This window comes from Plectropomus leopardus, chromosome 1, assembly GCF_026936395.1.
Source record: "Plectropomus leopardus strain MGB_pleo_1.0 chromosome 1, ASM2693639v1, whole genome shotgun sequence".
NCBI lineage: Eukaryota > Metazoa > Chordata > Actinopteri > Perciformes > Serranidae > Plectropomus > Plectropomus leopardus.
The window spans coordinates 17540082-17562717 of record NC_142176.1 but is presented as its reverse complement, the minus strand read 5'-3'; the positions used below and the strand labels follow the sequence as shown (position 1 = coordinate 17562717).

Genomic DNA, 22636 nt, shown 5'->3' with positions numbered 1-22636 from the left:
GAAGAGGCAAGGTGGTGATGAGGTGTGTGTGTGTGTGTGTGTGTGTTTGTGGGAGAGAGAGAGAAGTTATCCTCTCTGTTTTCTCAGCACCAGCTTTGTGGTTTCTATGAGGAACAGATGTTCACAACTTGATACAGTGCCTCATCCCCCTCGACTCACTATCTCCAGTGCCAGCACCACCAACTGTCTGCACACACACAAACGTGCACTCTCACAAGCACACACACATATTGTCTCTTGGGAAACACAGTCATATATAGCACGGACTTTCTTATGTGAGTGTGGGAGGGTGTCTTCACCTGCATACTGAGGACTTTTTACTGTCCATTTCCCCCTCAGGCTCAGGCTGCATATCCTGTTCTTGAGTAAACACTTGATATAATCAGGTGTCACTTCCTCCTTTGTCAGTTTGCACTTCTGTTGGTCAGCTGTGACCCTGCGCTCTGGACTGGCAGTCTGGACAAATAAAAAACACAGATGCATGCACTAACTGTATGCATGTTGTTAAAGTCGACACGATCAGACACGAGTCATCCTGCAGATAAACATAACTTGTCTTATCAAAGCATCTCACATTTTTTGCTTCCTACAATTCACTTCCTATAGATTAGTTGTTAGTAGTAGGACTATGAATGCCTATGTATAATTAAGAAATGTAGGTATAGTCTTACTGTTGTTTATCTAATTTTCTATATTTTACTGTTTTTCTTGGATCAATAATTAAAGGGACAGTTCACCCCCAAATCAGAAATACATATTTTTCCTCTATTTTAGTGCTATTTTTCATTCTAGGTTGTTGTGGTGTGATTTGCAGAGTGTTGGAGATATATCGTCTGTAGAGATCCTGCCCTCTCTCCATTATAATGGAACTACATGGCACTCAGCATGTGGTGCTGAAAGTGCCAAAAAATATATTTGAAAAGCTCAACAGCAATGTTCCTTTCCAGAAATCATGACCCGGTTACTCAAAATAATCCACAGACCTTGTTGTGAGCAGTCTCATATAGGACTTATTATCTTTCTACCAACTGCACCCGCCAACCGAATCACTGCACGAGAAGCTTGTGCTTGTGACAGTGTGAGATGTAAACATCAATAGTGTCTACCTCGGCTGAACTGTAATGTAAGCTAGCTCAGTGGTGCTAGGTGAGTTAGCAGTAGAGGCACACTTCCATCTGTGTGGGTATACATTTGGTGGAAAGAAAATAGTTCCTTCATAAACTGCTCACAACAAGGTCTGTGTATTATCTTGAATAACTGGGTCATAATTTCTAGAAATATTGCTGTTGACTTATTCACATGTATTTTTTGGTGCTTTAAGCACCACAAGCCGAGTGCTATCTAGTTCCATTATACAGGGGAGAAGAGGCATCTCTACAGCTGATATCTCCAACACTCTGCAACTCACACCAAAACAATTCAGACTGATAAAAAGCACTACAGGTAAGAGAAAAAAAAGGTATTTTTGATTTTGGGGTGAAATGTCCCTTTAAAGTCTTTAAATATTTACAAGTGAAATATGATTTTAGTGTTGCAATGCTTTTGCAATATTTTAGTATTTGCAAAACAGAAAAAAAGAACTGAATAAATTTGAATAGTACATGGAATAGCAAAACAGTATGGAGTAGTGACAGTAGTGTACGGTGTAGTGCTCTTAATGAAACAACCCTAGAAGTCAAGTTTTTCAAAGGACATTATTCTCTCCAAAGAGCATGGATTCAATTTTGAATTCACATCATGTCTGTATGATTCCAACAAGCGACACTTTGCTGCTCGATTGCAAACAAAATGTCAGGGGGTCTATGGGTGCAATTTGTAAAAGCAGCATTCCAGCGTACGTGCTTGAGTGGGTGGGTCAATGATCCGTTGCACTACGCCGTATCACAGAAAGACTCCCTCTCTCTGTCTCATCCTCTTTCATAACAGTATGGAGCAGCTTGAGAGATGTGCACGCACATTAAAGATGTTAACATACAAAGTGCGAGAACAACATCCTCTTATTGGAGAAAACAGTGTTTACATCACAAAACCCATATTCGGGGAGGATGCACGTGATTTCTCAACACACACAATTATTTTTATCAGTGTTTTAATCAGCATAAGAGTTTTGTTTCCGTTTTGATCAAGTGAGATGTACTCTTTCCCCCTTCATGACAATGACAATGGTGACTTTAATGGCATCTCCGTAAGAGGGTGGTCTGTTGAATGTGCATGTGAGAGGAGAGGATAGGAGAAGAGAGAGGAGCGCAGGAACACAATGGGTCTAGCGTTCCTTTCAGTCGGCTCAGGGCCTTATCTCCTGTCAACACACTAGCCTGTGACTGCCACTATAGGAAAGGATTTACAATGTGTGAGTGGAGGAAATGCTGCAAACTTCTCTCTTGCTTTTGCGCTGACACACTCTCACACAGAAATAGTCATTTCCATACCAGCACAATGACCAAACCTAATTCTTGTATCTCAGTGAGTGCTCAACTGTCCAGGAGATACTGTCAAAATAACAGAGTCCGCAGCAGGGCGGGGGGGTATGTGAGGTACCGGAGAGATAGAGGAGTGAAAGAAAACGGGGAGACAAAGCTGTTTTCATCATTAATGCCATCAAAGGGACTTCCAGTCACAGTATTATGGCACAGAGAGTTCATTCAAGCGAGCTCCCCACCTTACTTGTGTGTGTTTCATTGTGCAGTTTATCAGGCCGGCCACATGGAGTGTCAGGGCTAACCCAGTGACCGCTCAACAAAAGCCCAAATTAAGAGGAGTGAGAGGCTGTCGTACAGGGAGGCTGACAGGTTGACTGACGTCGTTCCCGAGGAGAATAGCATCCTGTCAATCTTGGAGCTGTCACCTTGACAGGAATCCTTTCTTTGGATGCAACCCCCATCGCCAACCTTTCTGTCACTCAAGGCCACACACACACACACACACACACACACACACACACACACGCACACACACACACCTCTTCCCTTTTCAGTATTCTGCACTGGAAACAAATAAGCCACCTACAGTAACATACTAAGAAGACCCACACACACAATGCTGCATGAGCCACCTAGGGCCATAACTCTGAGAGAAATATAGAGAGGGAGTTTCATAAACACTTCATCCATCTCCTTGACAACCGTACTTCCACCATGGTACTCTACACGCGCTGCCTCCGACAGACTCAGCTTGTAATGGCTTGTGCATCTCTTTATGTGTGTGATGTTGGTGAATTTCATGAGTGTGTGTGTTTGACCACAGCGGCAGCTTTACAGTGAAATCGGCATTTTCTGGTGTGAACAAAAACATTGGCACTGGACCTCAGGTTACCTGAAGTTATTCCTTCACATGAGCCGCGGGGGGAAACTCTGACGTTCCAATCAAAGAGTGCTGGGGCTTCCCCTCCACGCTTGTTCACATTATTTAATCAGAACTGGAGCGCTTTTTTTTTTTAAAAGTCCTCCTGGCTCCATATGAAGGCAGCGTTTGTGTTGGAGGCTGGCGATGCTGGTGAGACTGGAGTCGGGGCAGAGCAGCTGTCTGTGTGTACTTTACAAGCTGGTTCTGTTTGTTCTGTAGACACAGCAGGAGGGGTCAGGAGGGTGTCAGCTTTGTCTTCTGTCCCCCTCTATGGCTATGTGTGAGTGTGTGTGCACACACACAAACGTGTGGCTGTGTGCGCGTCCACAAGAGGGAGAGAAAGAGGGCAGGTGGGTGGGGCAAAGGGGGTAACAGACCAGTGTGGACAGGTGGAGGACTCTCATTGTAGGAGCCAGATGTACCTGCTTTTTTCACTGTGTCTCTCCATGTATTTCTGTCCGCTGTCTGTCTGTGGTTGTGCATATGGACGGATAAATGAATGGGCCTATCAGCACAGGCCCAGGGGCCCAAAGAGTCAGGGCCCCACTTGGCCCTTATCTGTAAAATCTTACTCAAATTACAAACCAAAAAATTGACCCCAAATTACTTCAAAGAGACACAAAAACACAAAAGTATCCCTTTCCCACCAAAATTTGCATATGCACGTGGGTTTTTCAAACATGTGTAAACCCACTAATTAAGCTATAGACTGCTTTCCTATTGCCAGTAGCAGACCTGTACAGGGCTCTACAGCAGGCTGGTCTGCCTTTTGCTACTGTATGGGTTGTTTTGGTGTGTCCGTTTGACATCATGGATGGATCGGAGGACAGGTAAAAAGGAGAAAGCAGCATGAAGATGGGTCTATGAAAACTTTACAGTGGTTTATTTTCTTTATATATATATCTCTTACTTATTCTGCCTTTCTTCCAGACTCGGTGGAGTCTAATATGGATTGATGTTTTAGAACTGCTTAGGTGGAGATGGATGGTAATAAGCGGCAGTGCATCACGGCATCTCGCCGGTTAAGAAGCTAAAATTAACACGTTCACCTGAGTGTTGTGTTTTGATCGGTGCCAATCGGACCCGGAGGTGGTAAATACCCGTGTCTGTTGCAGAGTTATTGGACCTGTGTGTGAATGCCGATTGTACGCATTCCCATTACATTAAAAAGCCAGATATTAGCAGGTGTTAGCAAGTTTTTTGTGCAGTGGGAATGAGGCTGTAGAAGCATCATGACTAAAGAAAGACCCAGAACAACAACAGAAAGCATGCAAAATCACCATAAAGCCTGTGCGTGTTGTTGCTATTTAGGATAGGTGGTGGGGCCTTTTGCATATCTGTGCCAATGGAGCCATCATCTCAAAATCTGCCCATTGTTGTGCACATTAATACACATTACTGTGAATGCACCATCATTTTTAGTAGAGCTGATATGATGAGTCAATTAGAAATGAGTTGACTGACAGAAAATAAATCTGCAGTAGCTTCAAAAACAAAAAATAGTTTAGGTCTTTAATGAAGACATAATGTCACAAACAGGCCACCTTTCCATTTGCTGCTTGTGTCTATTTTGTCATTGCCAATTGAAAAGATTTCAGTTTTAGACTGTTAATCAGGCAAATTTAGCAATTTGAGGACATCCTGTTTTGTCTCTGAAGACTTTTGATGGGCATTTTTCATTATATCCTGACATTTTATAGACAAAATAGTTAATGTTGTTTGTTTTATATTTCTACAATATAGATAACAAATAATGTACAATGCAGGGAAATGCAGAAAATCCAGTGGATTTATTTGAAGCCTCCACCCCAAAAATATTTTTTTTCCCAAATGTAAGGTAAACACAAAAATTAACCAAAAATAATGTGACAACGGTACACAATACAACAGTATTATTGTTTTAACATAAAAGTTATATGTAATACCAAATAAATAATAGCTATTTATAGATAGATAGAAAGATAGATGGATAGAAATATAATTGACAGATTAATAAAAAATAATTGTTACTGGCAGAGTTGCATAGTTGCCTTGATAGGAATAAAGGGCTGAAACAGCCTATTAAATGGGATATACACAGTCAGCATTAAAAAAATACCAATGTTGATGTTGGTAAGGATATATAGAGACAACACTGTGCTTCATTGTCAGGTACTAATTAAAACAGGCAATGCACGTGTATTTAACTGCATGCAGAGCAATAAAAATAGAGCACTAATGACAGTGATAACAGCAACATTTAGTCTATCCATCTTCACATCAATCCACCCACCGACTACTTATGACAATACCTGACACACACAAAGAAAACAATACATTTTGCCAGCTTTGCAGCATTTACTGGCTTGTGTTCACATGCAGACGAAGATATTCTTTTGTATTCATTCAGCTCTCAGAAATCTGTTCTTGTGGGGTTTGTTTTGTTTTTTTCTCTCAAGTGTTGAATAAAGTAAATAAAGTCTGCAGTCTTACGAACTCAATTCTGCCCTGCATGTCCTGATATGAGGAAACAGCGGCCCCCACGGGCAGACAGCGGGACAGTAAAACAGTTGTCTCTCACTCAGCTTTCACTGCTTTTTTATGTGACCGGCTGAAATCATTAGTTTTAGGCTGCGCTCTTTAAGCCATGTAAAATGCATATATTTACATATTTTTCTAGGCATGGATTGTAAAAAAAAAAAAAAGTCCTTCTTCATGCAGGTATTGTTCTGTAGCATCGTGCAGTTTATTCAGCCTCCAGTTTAATAGTTTTAATAATTTTGTATCAGTATGGGGGGTTTGTACTCTATAATTTGGATCTTCTTCAATTTAGAAAGATTCCTGTACATAGCTGCCAGCTCTCGCTTCTGATGGTACCCGAGAGAGAGAGAGAGAGAGAGAGAGAGAGAGAGGGAGAGAGAGGGAGAGAGAGAGAGGGTAGGAGCTCCAGATGGTGTTTAAACGCAGACAGAAGGCTACAGCTAGGACAGAGAGAGGAGGAGGAGGAGAGAGCCGCGGTTACTGCGTACAGTGAGCTCGCCAGCTCCGCTCATCAGTGAAGACAAAACAAGTCTGAGAACCCCCCAACCCCCCCCCTCAAAAAAAATTGTAAATCTACGGGAAAAAGAAACGTTAAAATATGCCCAGCTGACTGTGATTTTTCTGCGGGAGAAGTGGATCTCTTTACAAACACCATCTGAAGACAGGAGGTCGGCGGAGGATCGGCGCGGCGGCGGAGGAGAAGGACCGTACAGAGAAACGTGGTAGTAGAGTGTCCACAGGCTGCGAAGAAACTGTTTTTAAAACAAACAAAAAAAGGAACAGATTGAATCTCTCTGGATGTATACGGACTTGTTTCTGACACCACGGACTGTGGCTGAACTGTGAACTAAAGAGAGGTTTAAAGTTGTCACAGGAGGAATAATAGACGCACCCTGCAGACAAGAGGATCCGCATCTTAATAATTTGCGTTTTTTTACATGGCAGACGCAAGGATTTTTGGACAAAATAGAAACCGGTTAATACTTTTGTCTGCTTAAAACGAGCAGAAGGGACGTTTTTTTTGCAGCTGAAACTGTTTTTTTTCTTTCATTGTGTTTTTTATTTTATTTCTTCTATCCGGGATGGTTAAAATGAGCAAGAGAGCGGATTTACATGACTGGGACAAGTTGTAATATTTCACCGTCATCACAAGAAGCTGTTTGCTTTAAAAGAAAATCACAAAACAGACTGCAAAACCAAAGAGGATCCAAAAGCCCTTGCTTTGATTTTATTCCTTGCTTTTTCGATATTACTGAGAAGAGAAATACCTCATAATTTATTATACCTGGAAAGTCAAAGCCCTTTTCGAACCAATCAAAGGAAAGTTAAACCTTTTTCTTTTGTGGCTTCTGCCTCGCTTTCCTCTCAATATTTCAAAACAAAGCAACAACAAAAAAGGAATAACATCTGAACAGTTTCCCGCACTATCTAGCAAAGGCTTTATCATTTTGTTCCTCCAAAATAATGAGGATTTAGACGATATAAAACCTGCTTCACAAACTATCTGGTGTGGATTATCACCGCTACAATTACCTCAGCTTGACCTCGACCTTCACAAAGTAAGTTAAACCTGCAAACCCAACTGTATTGAAGCAAAATCATGGAAAATATTTAATTTGTTGTTGGTATGAAATGTGTTTAAATGCACTGGAGGCGTGCAGGAGCGTGCATCTGGGTTTTTGTAATTTGATATAATAGAATACGTGTTTCATATTTAAAGGCTCAGACTGCTCAGATATCTCGATTGGTTTAAACTCTCTCAACATTGTGGTCAACATTGTGTTTCCAGCTCTGTTGGAGTGGCATGTTAATGTCAGTGTGAAACCAGGCTGCTGTTGGTGGACTTATATATATCATTTAAAATGCTTATTTTGCGATCTTTATCTGTAGTTCCAACCACTTTAATTTAATCCTTTTACATATTAAGTTGTTTTCAGGGGGTTTGTGATCATGAATGTAGGGGAAGCAATGAGTTCTCTGCATGAAATATCACATTTCTTATTATTTAATTGTTGTTAATTATGTAGAGATAGAGACATGCAGACCAATGGAAACTGCTACCCTGGATGTGGCAGGACAGGAAAAAGTGAGTCTGTGATGATTAAAAAAACAACAAAAAACATCATCATTTTTATTATTAATGCCAGTGTATGCACTTGTCTGTTTTCATGTGTTTTTGTTACTTTATAGTAGTTAACAAAATGTGATGAGGTGAAGAGGGACGGACAAACACAGAGACACATGGTTCACGAGTTGTTTGCCCCACCAGTCTGTGCTGCACATCAAAGTGATGTTGAGACAAAGTGATGACACAAAATCTTTGTTCTCCATGAACTTGGTGTCCACCTGGACCTGATGAAGGGGAGGGCTGTTAACGGATAAACTGAGAGGTTTACCCTGAACTGAACTCCACCGCACCTCCACATTTTGTAATGATAGTGCATCACCAGTGTTCATTTTTGTGTGACAAGAAAGACCAATCCTTTCTGTTGAGGTCAGGGTGTTGTTGTGATACCAACTTGTGAAAACATTAATGCAGGATGTAGAGGAAGTGTTTAAAACAGGAATACTATGGAAATCAATAGGAATAAACTCAACTGCAAAGTGATTAGAAAAGCTGAAATCATGGAGGATAATTTATCTTGCGACTGCAAGGGACACTCCCTGAGAAGAAACAAGTCCAGCCAAAGGTTTCCACTTGAACAGCCTCAGCAGCGCACTCTTCTGCCTGTGAGTGCAACAGTAAAACACTCAGGCCATTTTCTCTGCAGGACACGGCCCTGTATAATTGGCCCTGGTAAATATCATGTGAATAATTGAACAGTTGATAATAGTCTCGAACAATGGATGGGAGGTTGCAGGGGTGAAACCGCAGTGCAGACACCCTGCCTTACCGCACATTATACCTCCATCACCACCGAGCGAGCATCTCAGCCTCTCGCCTTTCCAACGCTGACCGCCCCATCGCTCAGCTGGGCCCGGCCAGCCGCCCGCTAAGGCAGATGTCCCCACTTCATCATTAAGTAGCTCTCTTAAAAGGCAGGCCATTCATTATAACCCCAGCCTGCCGAGTGTTTATTCAGTTCCCATCTACTACCACAGGTGCATGGATGGGACGTTGTCTGTTTAATATGCAGAAGGAGAAATACCACAGGACTTTTAAAGAGAAAAACCTGTTTTCTTCTGAAGAAACAGCAGCAGGCGAAGCCACAGACCAGCAGAGAGTCAGTGTAGATTCTCTGTTATTTAATGACAACTAGAAGAAACAAATACTGCCCTGTGCTTCACGATGCTTTCTTGTTTTATGATTCTGTGATTCATTGCTGCTATTTCAGGCACATTTTGACTTATGTTTTGCCATCAAGGAATCAAAGGCACAATATTTTTGGTGCTCTTGCATGTGCCAAAGTTTACAAGATAGTTAATCAGGAGATGGGGAAACTGTTTTCATCATCTAACACTGTCTCTTGTCTGGTGACACGGCTCTTTCTGTGCTGTGACTTGATGCTGCAGCAGGATCTACGCACAGCTTACGTGTTTACTGTATTAGTGTGTGGGCTTGGTGAGTGTGCATGTGGTAATTATTGTGATCTAAATGCGGGTAGTGCAGGTGAAACTGGCTGTCTCCTAATTAATGAGCAGAGCAGATGGCCTTGGGTGGGCGGGAGCTGCGAGCGCACAGCAAGGCCGGTCAGGTGGTCAGCACAACACAGACACCTGGGCCATCACAAACAAGACAAGCCAAGCAGTTGACACTAGTCAAAGACATCTGGCCTGTGTGTGTGTGTGTTTGCGTCTATCTGTGTATGGCTAGTAGATATAGTGTGTTGTATCTGATATCATGTGACACCTTGAAAAGGAGAAGTATCGACTCGTGACCTGTCCTCATACATGCTGTATGCTTCATGTGTAAGAGCAATCATTAAAGAAGACACAGCTGCACACAAATATAATTTGTGAAGCAGAAAATGTTCTCGTCTTATACTTTCTGTCCAGTCAATCGTCTCTGACCCTTTAGATGTTCACTTAGAGGAACCCAACCACCAAGTTGGAAGCCATATAATTTTACACCAGGGTGTTTTTAAGTTCTGGCAATGGCACAAAGTTACATAGTGTGTGTGCAGCCTATTTATATTTATGTTTATGTGTATGTATCATGTTAAATAGTGAGTCTTATTTCCCATTCTAATAAAAGTATTGTTTCGCAAATGATTCACCAGATGATTCAAAACGAAGTGTGTGTCTTTACAGCTCATATTTTTGCCTTTTGACAAAACTATGTTTGTGGTATTAATTCTTAGTGTTGTTTGTGGTAATGTAACCCAAATTATGTGAAGTTTTCACTCAAGAGGAGTATTTTTTCACAGATAAGCTCATTACAGTCTCCCTGCTTTTCCTTCAGGGTGAGAACATTAGCCACCAAGAGATAAAGATACTTTCAAAATAAGAGGGGGAAGTACATCCTCTGTTTAGTTTGTGCCATGGAGAACAAATAGCTGCAGTGACATGACAAAACTGCAGAAAGTGAGGAAGCCATAATTGTTGGTTATTATTCTAACCATTGCCTCCCCGTGAGAGTATGTGTTCATGATAGAAGCAAAAAACGACAGACAGAGAAAATGCGATGGGTATTGAAGAGGAGACAGTGACGTGTTATAGATTGTTATTTGAATTTTGTTAGTAGCTTTTTGATATGTCTGTGTTCGGGATGACAAATTAACAGCAGCCTTATGCAGCACTGTTGCTCACAGCAGAAGCAAAGCATACATACTGCACAAAGTAAGTTCAGTAAGATCAGTGTGTGAATGTGTGTGCTTTTTTGTCGATATGGGAGCAAGTGAGCAACTTAAGGAGTGATGAAGTGACGTTCCCGGCGCTTAATCTCTATGGTTTCACTGTTTATCCTAATACACAGTTGGAAAAGACCAGAGTGGTTCTGGCCGCCTCCTGCTCCGTCCTCCGTCCTGTGCGTGCGTGTGTGTGTGTATGTTGGTCTGCTCTGCTCTGGTCTGTTCCACATGTGTTTGACATTACTGTGACAAGGCTGCCCAGCCTCTCTGGGGAGATGGAGAATGTCAGAGACTAGAGCGGAGAAGCGAACAGCTTCCCAACATCTGATGGAATGAGAAACACACTCGCTGGATGGCTGACCTGCTGACGCCACAGCGTGGGAGCAGAGCGGAGGGTGGAGGCCAACTAAAACCCCAAATGTGTGTGCGAAATATCACTCTTTCTCTTGTTTCCCCGTTCGCTTCCCTACATGTGCACACATCCACTCGGATACCCAAGAATAATACACACACACTCACCATTTCTGCTCTGCTGGTTAGTCACAACACTGTTTTGCATCCAGGGGAATGATCAGGAGTCTTTTCTCTGTGTTTCCATGCATGCAGAGCAGGTGAAATGCTCCTTACTACCTTATCTGCCTTCCAAGGGTGAAAACTCACCATTTATTGCTGAGCATTTGTGGAAATTATTTGCTGAATTGACTCTTCATTTTACTAAAATTACTTCAGCATATACAGCACTGACAAATTGCACCCTCAATTACGCATTTCAAAAGGGAGCCACATTTCCACAGTTCACAGAAATGCTTAATCATGAATGCAATTGGAAGCAAATGTCACAACATTGATGATTTCACATATAAAGTACGTATAGCTGAATTGTTGACAGCAACAGCCAAGAAAAAAAAAAAAAACACTTCCTCCCCCTCCCTTCCTAGTCTTGTGCCTATTTCACCTCCTGCTCTGCCTCCTCACCTTTTACTTCCTCACTGACCTCTGACCTTTTTTTGACCCTTCTCTTTTCCTTGTCCCTCCTCCACACCCGCTCCCTCTGCTTCGTTGTAGGAAGTATGCTTAGATCAGAGTCAGACACAGGAAACAGCTGGGCTAATCTACAGTAGCACTGAGCTCTGTTTTAATCACGTCAAATGGACAGGCCAAAAGAGAAAATGGGAAGTTCATATCGCCACCGCTACCTGATATAATGAACCCCTCCCTTTCCTTGTGCCCCCACGTCGAGGCCTTTATCACAGGCAGGGAGTAAACAAGCACAAAGGAACACAGACTGGAGTTATTAAGGCCTCCACTCCAAAGCAGTCCTCTCTGGACGTCTGGGGAAGTGCTGCAACACATGAGCACGCAGGCAGAGATTGGGAAGGAAGGCACGTCTCTCTCTCTCTCTCTCTCTCTCTCTCTCTCTCCTTGTACAGTATTTGTGAAATTAAAAAAGCCGTTATCTCCTGGAAACAGATCCTGTGCCACACAGATGGTTCCGTCTCTCTTCAAATGGGAGGCTGAGCCACTGAGTGCCGTTGTGTTACCAGTTAGTTGTACAGACCTTAATCTCGGCTCCAGCCTTCCTTCCTCTGCCTCCCTGTCTCTCTCTCTCTACACACACACATACACACACACACAAACCCACACACAGACAAACGACACCATGCAGATAAAAGTATTGCCTGTGTGGAGCCCTAATTTCACTAGGAGATGGACATTTTAGCTTCTCAGAGGTATTTGAAGTGCGGAGAGAGGAAGGTCAGAGATTTTCTTGATATGTCAAAGAGCAGTGGTCACTTTGAGGAGTGACTTATTATCGCCCGGCATTTAAAGTCACCAGGAGCCTCTGCAGGGTGTGTGTTTGATGGTCTTTCAAGTGCTACCTCAGAGAAAGATCATCCCATTAGTAATATGCTCTGACCTCTGTGAGTTATCAATGAAGAAGAGGTGTCTATATACATCTGTAGACTCTCAGATAAACAGGAGTGTTGTGATTATGTGTGAGACCATAGACTTACATTTTACAGTATCAACTTATAAACACTCTAGTATCAATTACAGGCTTGTCATGGACCTCCTGATCACATTGACAGCACATTTCTGAAATGCAGGGCTGTAGATTTTTCAGGAGGATAGACTGCGGAAGGATTACTGAATCGGTTTACTAAGCACAGTCCCAGGGGCCCAAAATGCAAGGGAGCCACCCGTGTCCTTACCTGCAAAATGTCACTCAAATCAATACATACTGACTGGGAAGATATTCATAAATGACCACAAAGAGATGTAAAGTAACTGCAAAGAAACAGAAAATAACTTAACAAAAGGGACAAAACAACCATAAAGAGACAAAAAAGACCAAAAAAGAAACCAGATTACCTCAGAGACGCACAACTACTTCAAAGAGATGCTCAAAGAGAAACAAAGTAACACAAAAATTGGCTTAAACAACCACAAAGACATACAATATGACTAAAATGGACCATTGATTACCTTAGACAAACTACCAACAAGTGATGCAAAGAAACTGAAGAGACACAAAATAACTACAAAATAACTTAAAAAATAACCATAATCATAGCTTGGACTTATCTTAAATGTGCATAGAGTTTAAAAGATTGTGAGAAAGATGAGTAGGTCTTACTTTTACTGTGTGTGTTTAAATGGTGTGTTATCTAAAAGCAGTCTGAGAAGGTCTGATCAGGGTTGTGTTCAAGGTTTAGTCCATTTCTGCTTGATTTAGTTTAGCTTTTTATGGAACTGTCACTAATTTACCTTTTAATTAGAGTTAATGTTAATGCACAACTTAGGGATGAATTAAAATGTTCATACAGTGGCATATTTTCTCAAACTTTTGATGATCCACAAAAGAACACTTCCTCTTAAAGTGATACTGTTTTGCCATCCGCTCGCTTTGCCCACGACATGACAGCAGGTCATCCTAATTTGCCAATTAGCTCACATAATCAGCATGTTATTGGCACGGCGGTGGCTCTCTTCCTTTGCCCGCTTGCTCTGTTTTTGTGGCGGCGTCCCGTAGTCGGCTCGTGTCCCAGAGGAGTAGCTGGTATTTATTTCGGCAGCTTCCAGCATGAGCTGGCTGTAGGCTAAATGGAGAAACTGTCAAAGCTTCTCTCTAACCTGTCACATGAATGCTCCCCCCTCCTCTTCCTCTGCCGCCACATTCTGTTTCCCAGTGGTTTGTGTGCCTCAATATGTGTGTACGTGTGAAACCTATGGGTCCTGCAGGATAATACACAACACCCTACCCATGCCTGGCTAATGTCAGGAGCTATTGTTACTGTGCCTGCGGGCCAAATGAAGAGGTATGAGAGCCCTGGCAGGCTGGGGAGCAGTTCAGGCTACAGACAGTTTTGTCAGCGCTGACAGCTTCATAGTGACAGAGCAGACATTTAACACTGAATGAAATGAAATACATGACATCAAGCAGGAGAATGACTAATCTGCTGTTTGTTTTCCTATCTTAGCTGTAAGTGACAGCTCAGTGTCAGGTTTTTTAACGGGCGCACAAAGAGCGGGAGACATGGGGAGAAAAATAAGGCACAATTCACACATTCACATGTAAAGAGTCGGGGGATGCTGCAGTTGCCATGGTATGTGTGTGTATGTGGTGCCAGGGTCAAATCTAAGTCTTTTGTGCTCCATAAATCAGCAGGAAGCAGCGGTGACGTAAGAACAAACAGAGCTGCTCTCTGCTGCAGCTGGCTGGAAAGAGGGAGAAACAGGAGAGAGGAATACAGAGAGGGAAAGAGAGAGCAGGACAGCAGCTGTCAGGCCTCCATCGCACACCTGTCACACAGGAAGTGAGCGCCGGCCACTGTTTCCTGGATACACCTCCTCAAACACTGCTCCTGGAAGAAATGGGAGGGAGGACATCTGCTGTGAGGGGGAGACAGACAGGCAGCCAGACTGATACACTAACAGATCAATAGAGACATTTGCTAAGGATGAGGAATAAGTGCCGACTAACACGAGGTGGAAACAGAAATACAGAATTTTTCATGCCTGTGTTTTCCCTCTCATGTCAGCTGCCTCGTCGTTCTGTTTGCATGTGTGTGCAGATTACACACAGTTAAGAGGATGTTTGTGTTATCGCAGAGCTCTGTGACAGACAGGTCACTCTGTGGAGACTCCGGACTAACTCTCCCACAAATACAATAAGCTCACATGCCCTAAACTTAACAGTGGGACATTCCCACGCTCGCTCCTCTCAACCGCCTCTCCAACCCTAACACACCCCGCTCCCCCCTCCCTCCTGTGACCAATATGAACTAATCCAGATGTAGTAGCTGCTCACAGATGCACTTTCTTTACATGGCTTCTTTCTTTCCTCAAATTTGTCTCCTCTCTGCTCTCCTCAGCCTCTCTCATCACTCAGCTCACAGTCTCCACGCCGGACTGATCAGAAATAGGAAGTGATATCACTCGTTGCTGCAGCGCTGCTTGCTGATGAGGCACTTGGAGCTATTGTCTCCTGTTTTTGCTTCTCCTCCCAGCCTCCAGAGTCACTCTGTTGTGGCTGCTGTTGGTAGAAAAGCTCTTCTTTGTTTGTCAGGCTTGTCAGGCTGGGTCCTCAGGAGGCCCCCCTTGCCCTATTCCCAGGCTGCCCTTCATGCTGCCTGTATGCAATTAACAGAGTAATTAAAAGCCTGATGAGCTAATTGGTGCTGGGTGAGGCTGCAGGTGTTTGGATCAGGGAGCTTATTTTTGTAAGTGCACTCATTGTGAACATCCTCTGACAGAGGATGACAGAGGCGATTTTCAAACATGTTTTTGTCTTTTATTGCTATTTAAATATTATGTATTTAATTATTTTTTCACACTAATAAGGGGGATATATTGGCAGAAATTAAATATAATGTAATAAGTACGTTTTCTTTAGTGTATAATCACCTGAAAGTAAGAATCGTTATGTTGCCGTTACCATGTTGCACCACCATGTTTCTACAGTAGCCTACAATGGACAAACCAAACACTGGCATTTGGCCATTCATGTCTTTGCATGGACCATCGTTGTTAGTGGCCCCTCCACAACAAACTGTGTTGGAAAAATACAGATTTTTAACCTGAAGCGCGTGTGTTCATACCGGTTTAAATTACAAGGTCCATTTGTTTTGAATAGGAGGAGACCTGTGAGGATAATGTGGCTCCTGGTAGAAAACTTCATTAACATCTGGAGTTAGCAGAGAAAACAGATGATCACACATTAGTTGGTGGTTTATAATGTGAAACTTCTTTATTTAGTATTTTTATCGGTTTTAATCACCTGGTCTGCAAATTTTGAAGAGGAAAAGACCTCTGCGGATAATTGGGCTCCCAGTAAAAATCTTCTGAACAATGAATGCTGAAGGAATTCAAACAGGTAGAGGTTTCAACTGGTTGTAATCTGCAATCCTCACAGCGAATTCCCACTAAATTCCCCTGAAAGTTTACACACTGTTACTTTAAGAAATTCATCATTCTCTCTCTTACTGTGCCCACCATCTGCAACCACGTATGCCATGTGTTGCAGATACATATGCAATGCTCAGTGGGAGGAAGAAAAGAGACAAAGTGTAGCCAACAATGTATTACATTACCTGGTGAGTTAACAGTCAGTAATAGAGTACATTTAAAAAAAAAAAATCAAATGATCACAAATGCAGCAATACCAGTCAGGTTGAGTTAGCTCAGGTCTCAGAGACTTGGGCAAAGTTTGTGCACAACCCTGTTTCATACCAGCATATCAACAGTGTACTGGATATAAAGATGAATTATGTCATTTCTGATGGAGCCCACTAACTGAGCTCATCTGAAAGAGAAATGACGGAAGAAAGTCTGATGTGATGTTGCAATGTAGCAGCCTGAGGCTGAGCTCTCAGCTGGCAAAATTAGGCGCACAGCTGACAGGACGAGGAAAAGAAGACATAGATGAGAGGGAACAAAGGAGAGTTATCATGCAGAGCAGAGGCTACAAGTAAATCCCTCTCTCTGTCTCTCTGACCCATTCCCAGATGTGCATGCACAGTCACCTTCTCATATACAGTAGCTGTGTGTGTGTGTGTATGTTTGTGTGTGTCTCTTTCTTGTCTCCTACTTCCTCCCCCATATCTCTCTCGCTCTGTGGCAGCTGTGCTGGTGATGGCTGTGTGCCCATGGTGCAAGCTGGCTGTGGGGTCCCAGGTGGCCCACATGACAGTTATTGATGTTCAGGTGTTCAACTCCTCTCACACAGAGACCCTGGAGCCACACACATACATACACACACATACACACACACACACACATACAGACAAGCAGAAGCACAATACACACGCATGCCCTCTCAATGTACTTATACTCAGTGTACTTACACAATTTTGCATATAAATGTGCATTATGTGTATTCCACTATTGCTGCTAAGGAAGAGTAAACAACACAGTAACAAGTACAACGGAGAGCTCGTGCATACAGCTGCTGGGCTGTCTGGCAAGCAACAAGAACCACATTTGTCATTGTGAGATGAAAACAAGCTAGTCATTATGAAAATGTTTGCAGTCTAGTTTGTATATGATTCCTATGGTCCAGTATGTGTGACCACTTTCTGTGTGTGTATGTGCGTTGGGGAATCCATTGTTGGTACCAGTGCCCAGTGCAGTCCTAACACACTCCAGATGTGTCTGGCTAGCCAGGGAGTTGTTCTTGGCACAGCCGCCTCGGCTGAATGTCACAAATACTTTCCTTTATTTAGGAATGGCTCTGGGTTAGTGGCTGAGAGGAAGGCGAGGATGGATGGATCGAGGGGGAGAAAGGAGGGAGCGAAGAGCAGAAAGGTAGATGAAAAGAGCAAAATAAATGATTAGCAATGTAGAAGGACAGGGGAGGAGGAGTGGGGGAGGGGGGGGATAAGAGAGAGAAGAGATATAGAAGGACAGAAGATGGAGAGGGAGGAGAGGAGGAGGGGAGTGGTGAGGGAGTGAGGCAGAAACAGCTCCAGTCTAGCATCTGGATTTTATTAGCAGCCGTTGGGAAAATCTGAAAAGGAAGTTTTTTCTCTGCAAACACGTCGGCAGCAGTGATATGCTGCACATAACCACTTCACTGCCGACGAGAGGAGCCAGGCCCTCCCAAAGGAGAACAGATGGTCGCTAGAACTTCAATACAATTACATCAATAACAGCTTTCACAGATATAAGCACTGTATGACAGGATCCCTGCAGCTCAGAGAGACAGAAGTACAACTCCTCTACCCTTAGCACCTCTAGCCCTGGATAAATTGTCTTTAATCCATCCTCACTCCCTGCCTGTGCTCAACTTATCCTTGGTTTTCTTGCCAGTTTGCCCATTTTAAAGAAAATGTTTTGGTCCAAAGCTTTTGACTTGGAAAAAAAAATGGTGACTTGTCAATGATTTGCTCATGGTAATCTGATCAAAGACAGGAGGGCTTTTGTCAGAGCTTATTAAGGAGAACCCCCCCCCACCCCCCCCCTTTGTTTTTTTGTTCAACGTGTTTGTTCAGCCGGCACTGCATGTGTACTATCACAGGGATTCTCAAGTAACATAGGGGAAATATGTGTTTGTGTCCGCAGCGTGAGCATATGCATTCAGCAAACATGTGTGCATACATCTGTGTCTCTATTTGTGTGTGTGTGTGTGTGTGTGTGTGTGTGTGTGTGTGTGTGCGCGTGCACTGTATAGGCCTGTCTCCCACCCTGTCATTAGTGAGGGCTTTAAAGCCTCTGAACTCTAAATCAGCTCAAGATGAAGTGGAGTCTGGGATCTTTCTGCAGAAGCAGCCTGTGTGCTAACACGCCAATACACACACATGTACACACAGTCCCATCTTGCCTGTGACACAGTTCAGACTTCACACTGATAACAAGGCATATATTCAAGTATAGAATAATCAGAAAGACATCTGCTCTTTTCATAGATGTCTCTTGGTTAGAGGAAGATGACTGTTTGTGTGTAACTGATGTCTTTTTTCTTTTGAATGGCATTTGGGCTGGTGGTAGTAGGAGAGTGGAAGGTGCTGTAGATGCTGTATCCCCAAATCTTAGGTCCAGGGCACAAGGCTACAATCCCCATGTTTTGATATGAAGGCCTGGTGGGAGGCTGGGGGCCAGGGGCTGAGGCTCTGTTTGTGTGGACTCCTCAGCGGCCTGATAGGGAACAGATGTGGGAAGGCAGGCGGCCGGGCAGCCAGCCAGAGCAGCTGGGAGAAATTAAAAACAACAGCATTCCTGGAGACATGGGGAATTACAGTGGGAGGGAGGGAGGGATGTAAGGAGCGAGAGACAGAGGGTGAGTTTTAGGGCTATGTGGTCACTGGCGAGAGTCTCTGTGGAGTACGAGAGATTGAAGAGACAGGAGGGATTTAAGGGGACTGTTGTGCAGCGGTTAGCTAAAGCTAATAAGTTGCAGCTGTATTTCCAGTGGAAGCATGAACACACATGCGAACACACACACACACACTCACACACAGATATGCATACAGTCAACAAAGGGACATATGCCGATGTGAAATGAGACCAAGATGTATCTGTATGGCCCTCTAATGGCTTGTCATGACATGATTGTATTTATTTGCGAATGTGTATCTGTGTTTGTTTTGAAGAGTTATAATAAAGGCATATGTACTTAAACCTATAATGATACCCCAAAATGGCTTTAGAAAGTTGCACAAACCACTGTGCTGTGTGTGTGCAGCTGTACAGTACATGATCGGTGGTTTTGTGTGTCTCTCAGTGAATTGTTTTTCATCTTGTTTCATCATGGCACAAGGGAAGAGTAGAAGACAGAGAACATTTTTAGAACTCAGACTGCAGACTGTTTCTTTGGTGAGCAATCTTTTAGCCCCGATTACGTCAAACGTGCAGACATACAGCTGTTCAGAGAGTTGGAGAAACAGAGAGAGACACAGACACGGCGGCAGAGAGGTACGTAATGACTGTATTGTTTTATTTTCAGCCTAATATTCAAGAGCGAGCATTTGGGATAAACAGCAACGTGTCTGTATCCTGAGCAGATTTATTCTCAGCTGTATTGATCCCAAAGTGGCTTCTCTCAGAGAGCCAGATGGGGGAAATAGAGCAGCTTGCCGACAGGAGCATGAGTCTGGTCCAGACGTGGAGGTCTGTTTTACCTGGTAACCTGTTTGCATTCCCAGGGCGTCAAGAACAGCAGCTTGATCAGTGACGTCTAATTCCAACACACAAGTCACTCCTTATAGCGTCTATATGAGACATATCGGGCTTTCACTTGACTCTTGTCATTTTCTGCTTCTCTCAGTCTGAGTGTTTCGTCCTTCAGCACAAAGCACAATGGGAGCACAGATGGCCACAGATGGGGTTGCAGACCTAGCAGACTTCCTAATGTATTAAAAGTGAAATCCAGAGCATGGTGCATATGTGTGTGCTCTGTCCCTGTAGCTGGTCAGATTAAACAGCTGTCTATAATCCCACGGTGGGAGCAGACAGACAGACCGGACGCTCCTCTTATCCTCCACTCTTCTCCTCTCGAAGAAGTGACAAAAATAGCTCTGTTGTAAACAGACAGTTTTGTCATTCCCAATCTTTTGATCACACGTGGGCCCAGCTTTTATTCATTCTTATCATTATGGGGACTAAATACTCTTGAGCAGTGTATATTTTTATAAGGATTTATAGCCTACTGCTTGTAAGTTCTACATTGCCTACAGTGGCACAGTAAATTTGATCAAAGCGAAGGTTCACTGAAACATATGGCTGCGTCCCTTCAGGAAGCAGCCACCCAATTCGGCAGCACAGAGAGCCTGTTTGTGTGTTTAGGAGTTCTTTAGAAGAGAATGGCGGCATCTATTTATACCAGCCCTCCCCATCTGCCTCCATCTACAACCTTGTGTGTTTATGTTCAGTGCGTCTGGCATGGGGAAAACAGCGGAGTGCCCCTCGTGTTCTTGAGGATCACTGTGTCAATGGCCCTCGTACAGCACACTCCAGAGCGGCACTCTTTAAATACAGACACCAGCTGTTGAACGCGTCTACATGAGCTCTCAGAAATAGGTTAACACCAAGGACTGAGACCAACTGAGGCAGGGGGTGTTGTGGAGGAAAACACGGGGTTCAAAGTTGGCTCAAGAGGAGCAAATGAAAAACACATCATTTGAAAGTGATTTAATATGTTAGCTGGTGACTACAATACTTGTGCACTTGTAAAAGAGGGCTATTAACAGTGTTCAGATGTATGAAATACCTTTTGCTGCTTCAACTCAAGAGTGGTGGAGGTATTGTTTTTATTATTATTATTACAACCCAGATAGCCACCAATGTCATCAGACATTAATATTTGGTTGAATTTAGGTTTTGATGTAGGCTGAACAAAATTCAGTGTCAGGATGTCGAATGGCAATGTCAATTTGATGTTGAATATTGTCGACATATGATATTGATATATTGTTGGCTTTAACCTGTGTTGTTACTTAAATCCAATGTCTTCCAAATGTCTCATGCCAACATCATCTTGATGTAGAACAACAACACTTTGTTGTAAGGTATGGAGAGCAAAACCCAGTGTCCTCAAAATGTCAGGACGTTAACATCCACACAACATGGAATTCTACCACTGTTTCACACTCAAAAATATTGATAGCCTGATTCTAATTCAAACCACAATTCAACTTCTGCCTGACGTAAGAGTCTAGTGTCTTTCTGACATCATTTTGATGTCTGATGTCATATGGGAAGGGATAATAACTGTCTGCTAGCCCCTTTTCCTGTCATATGAAGTCTGTGCACATGAGGATTTGAAATATGGCGTAAAGCCTTTCATCAGCTGTTTTTTGGAGTTCTACATTTTAGAGAATAGATAATTTCTCTCTCCTGTAATACATTAAGAGACAGCTGAAAGAGTGAAAATAAAAAACAGATAGAAGAGAGTTGTTGATTGTTGAGGATCAATGAATGCTACATAAAGTCTGCAAAGTAGTTTACATCTGCTTTGCTGGAGCACAGACAATGGCCCTCTGTCCTTATCAAGCAAGTGCAGAAGTACAAATATTTCTGTGCTAATATAAAACGTGCTGAGTATTGATTTCATTGTTTTTCATTGCACTTACTGCACTCCCAGCACACTTGTACACATGCTCTAAAGCTATCTTCTCGCAGGCTGCAAAAGTCATCACACCTCTCAGCTCAGGTTTATATCGCAGAAAGATTTGGTTCCAGCAGCTGCACCGACAGACAGACACATAGACAGAAAGACAGACAACACTCCACAGATACATCACTAAATAACATACCTGCAGCTGATATATATAGTCTGACTTCTGTATGCTGTTTGTGAGTGTTTTTGTTAAGGTACATTGTATGTATAGACTGCAGGAGGCCACAAATACAGAATGTAAGGCAACAGTCGTGACACACATCCACCCCGTGTCATGTTTTCTTCTCATGCCCCTCGCTGTACCATCCATTCCCTTCACACTACACAGCCTGGCCTTGCCTTGTTTGGTGCTGGCAGGGTGTCTGGCAGAGGACAGTGAAGCTTCTGGTAGCAGGACGGAGCTCTGCTGAAAGCCAGTCCGCACAGTGATGGACAGCAGCAGATCCAGCTGCACTTGTCACTGGCTGTCAAGCCGGCTGTCTGAACTAGGGGACGAGAGGGGACAGGCGGGGAGGAGTGTGTGCATGTGAATGTGTGTGTCTGGGGGTTGGAGGTTACAGTGGAGGGGCACTGATTGGGATGTCAGAGCTACATCGAGTGTGTATGTGTGAAGAAGAGAGAGAGAGAGAGAGAGAGGGAACGGGGGGGGGGGCTCTCAGTCAGCAGCAGCTGAGCGAGTGAGCAGGTGTTACTGTATGTCTCCCAGGCCCATGAATCTCCAACAGGAGAGACACAATACAAGTTTGAATTCATTTCCACTTCCCGCATTGATTTGTTTTGGTTCTTTTTATGGAGCTTTTGGTTTAAGGAAACAATCAATGGTTCCCAGGTGAAAATGTCAGTGGTCTGCTCCTTAACCAGCTGTCTC

The 22636-nt window shown here is 43.3% G+C and overlaps 1 protein-coding gene across 7 annotated transcripts in view; it reads left to right on the top strand.

Annotated features, from left to right (window-relative positions):
* cbfa2t3 (CBFA2/RUNX1 partner transcriptional co-repressor 3) overlaps positions 1-22636 on the top strand; it is a 52040-nt gene that overhangs the window by 4752 nt on the left and 24652 nt on the right. The window contains exon 1 of one of the 7 annotated variants that reach the window (XM_088076749.1): positions 6241-7421. The exons of the other annotated variants lie outside the window; for them this stretch is intronic. The gene's annotated coding sequence lies outside the window, so the exon portion shown is untranslated. Of the gene's footprint in view, positions 1-6240; positions 7422-22636 lie in introns of those variants that run through there. 7 annotated transcript variants of the gene reach the window in all.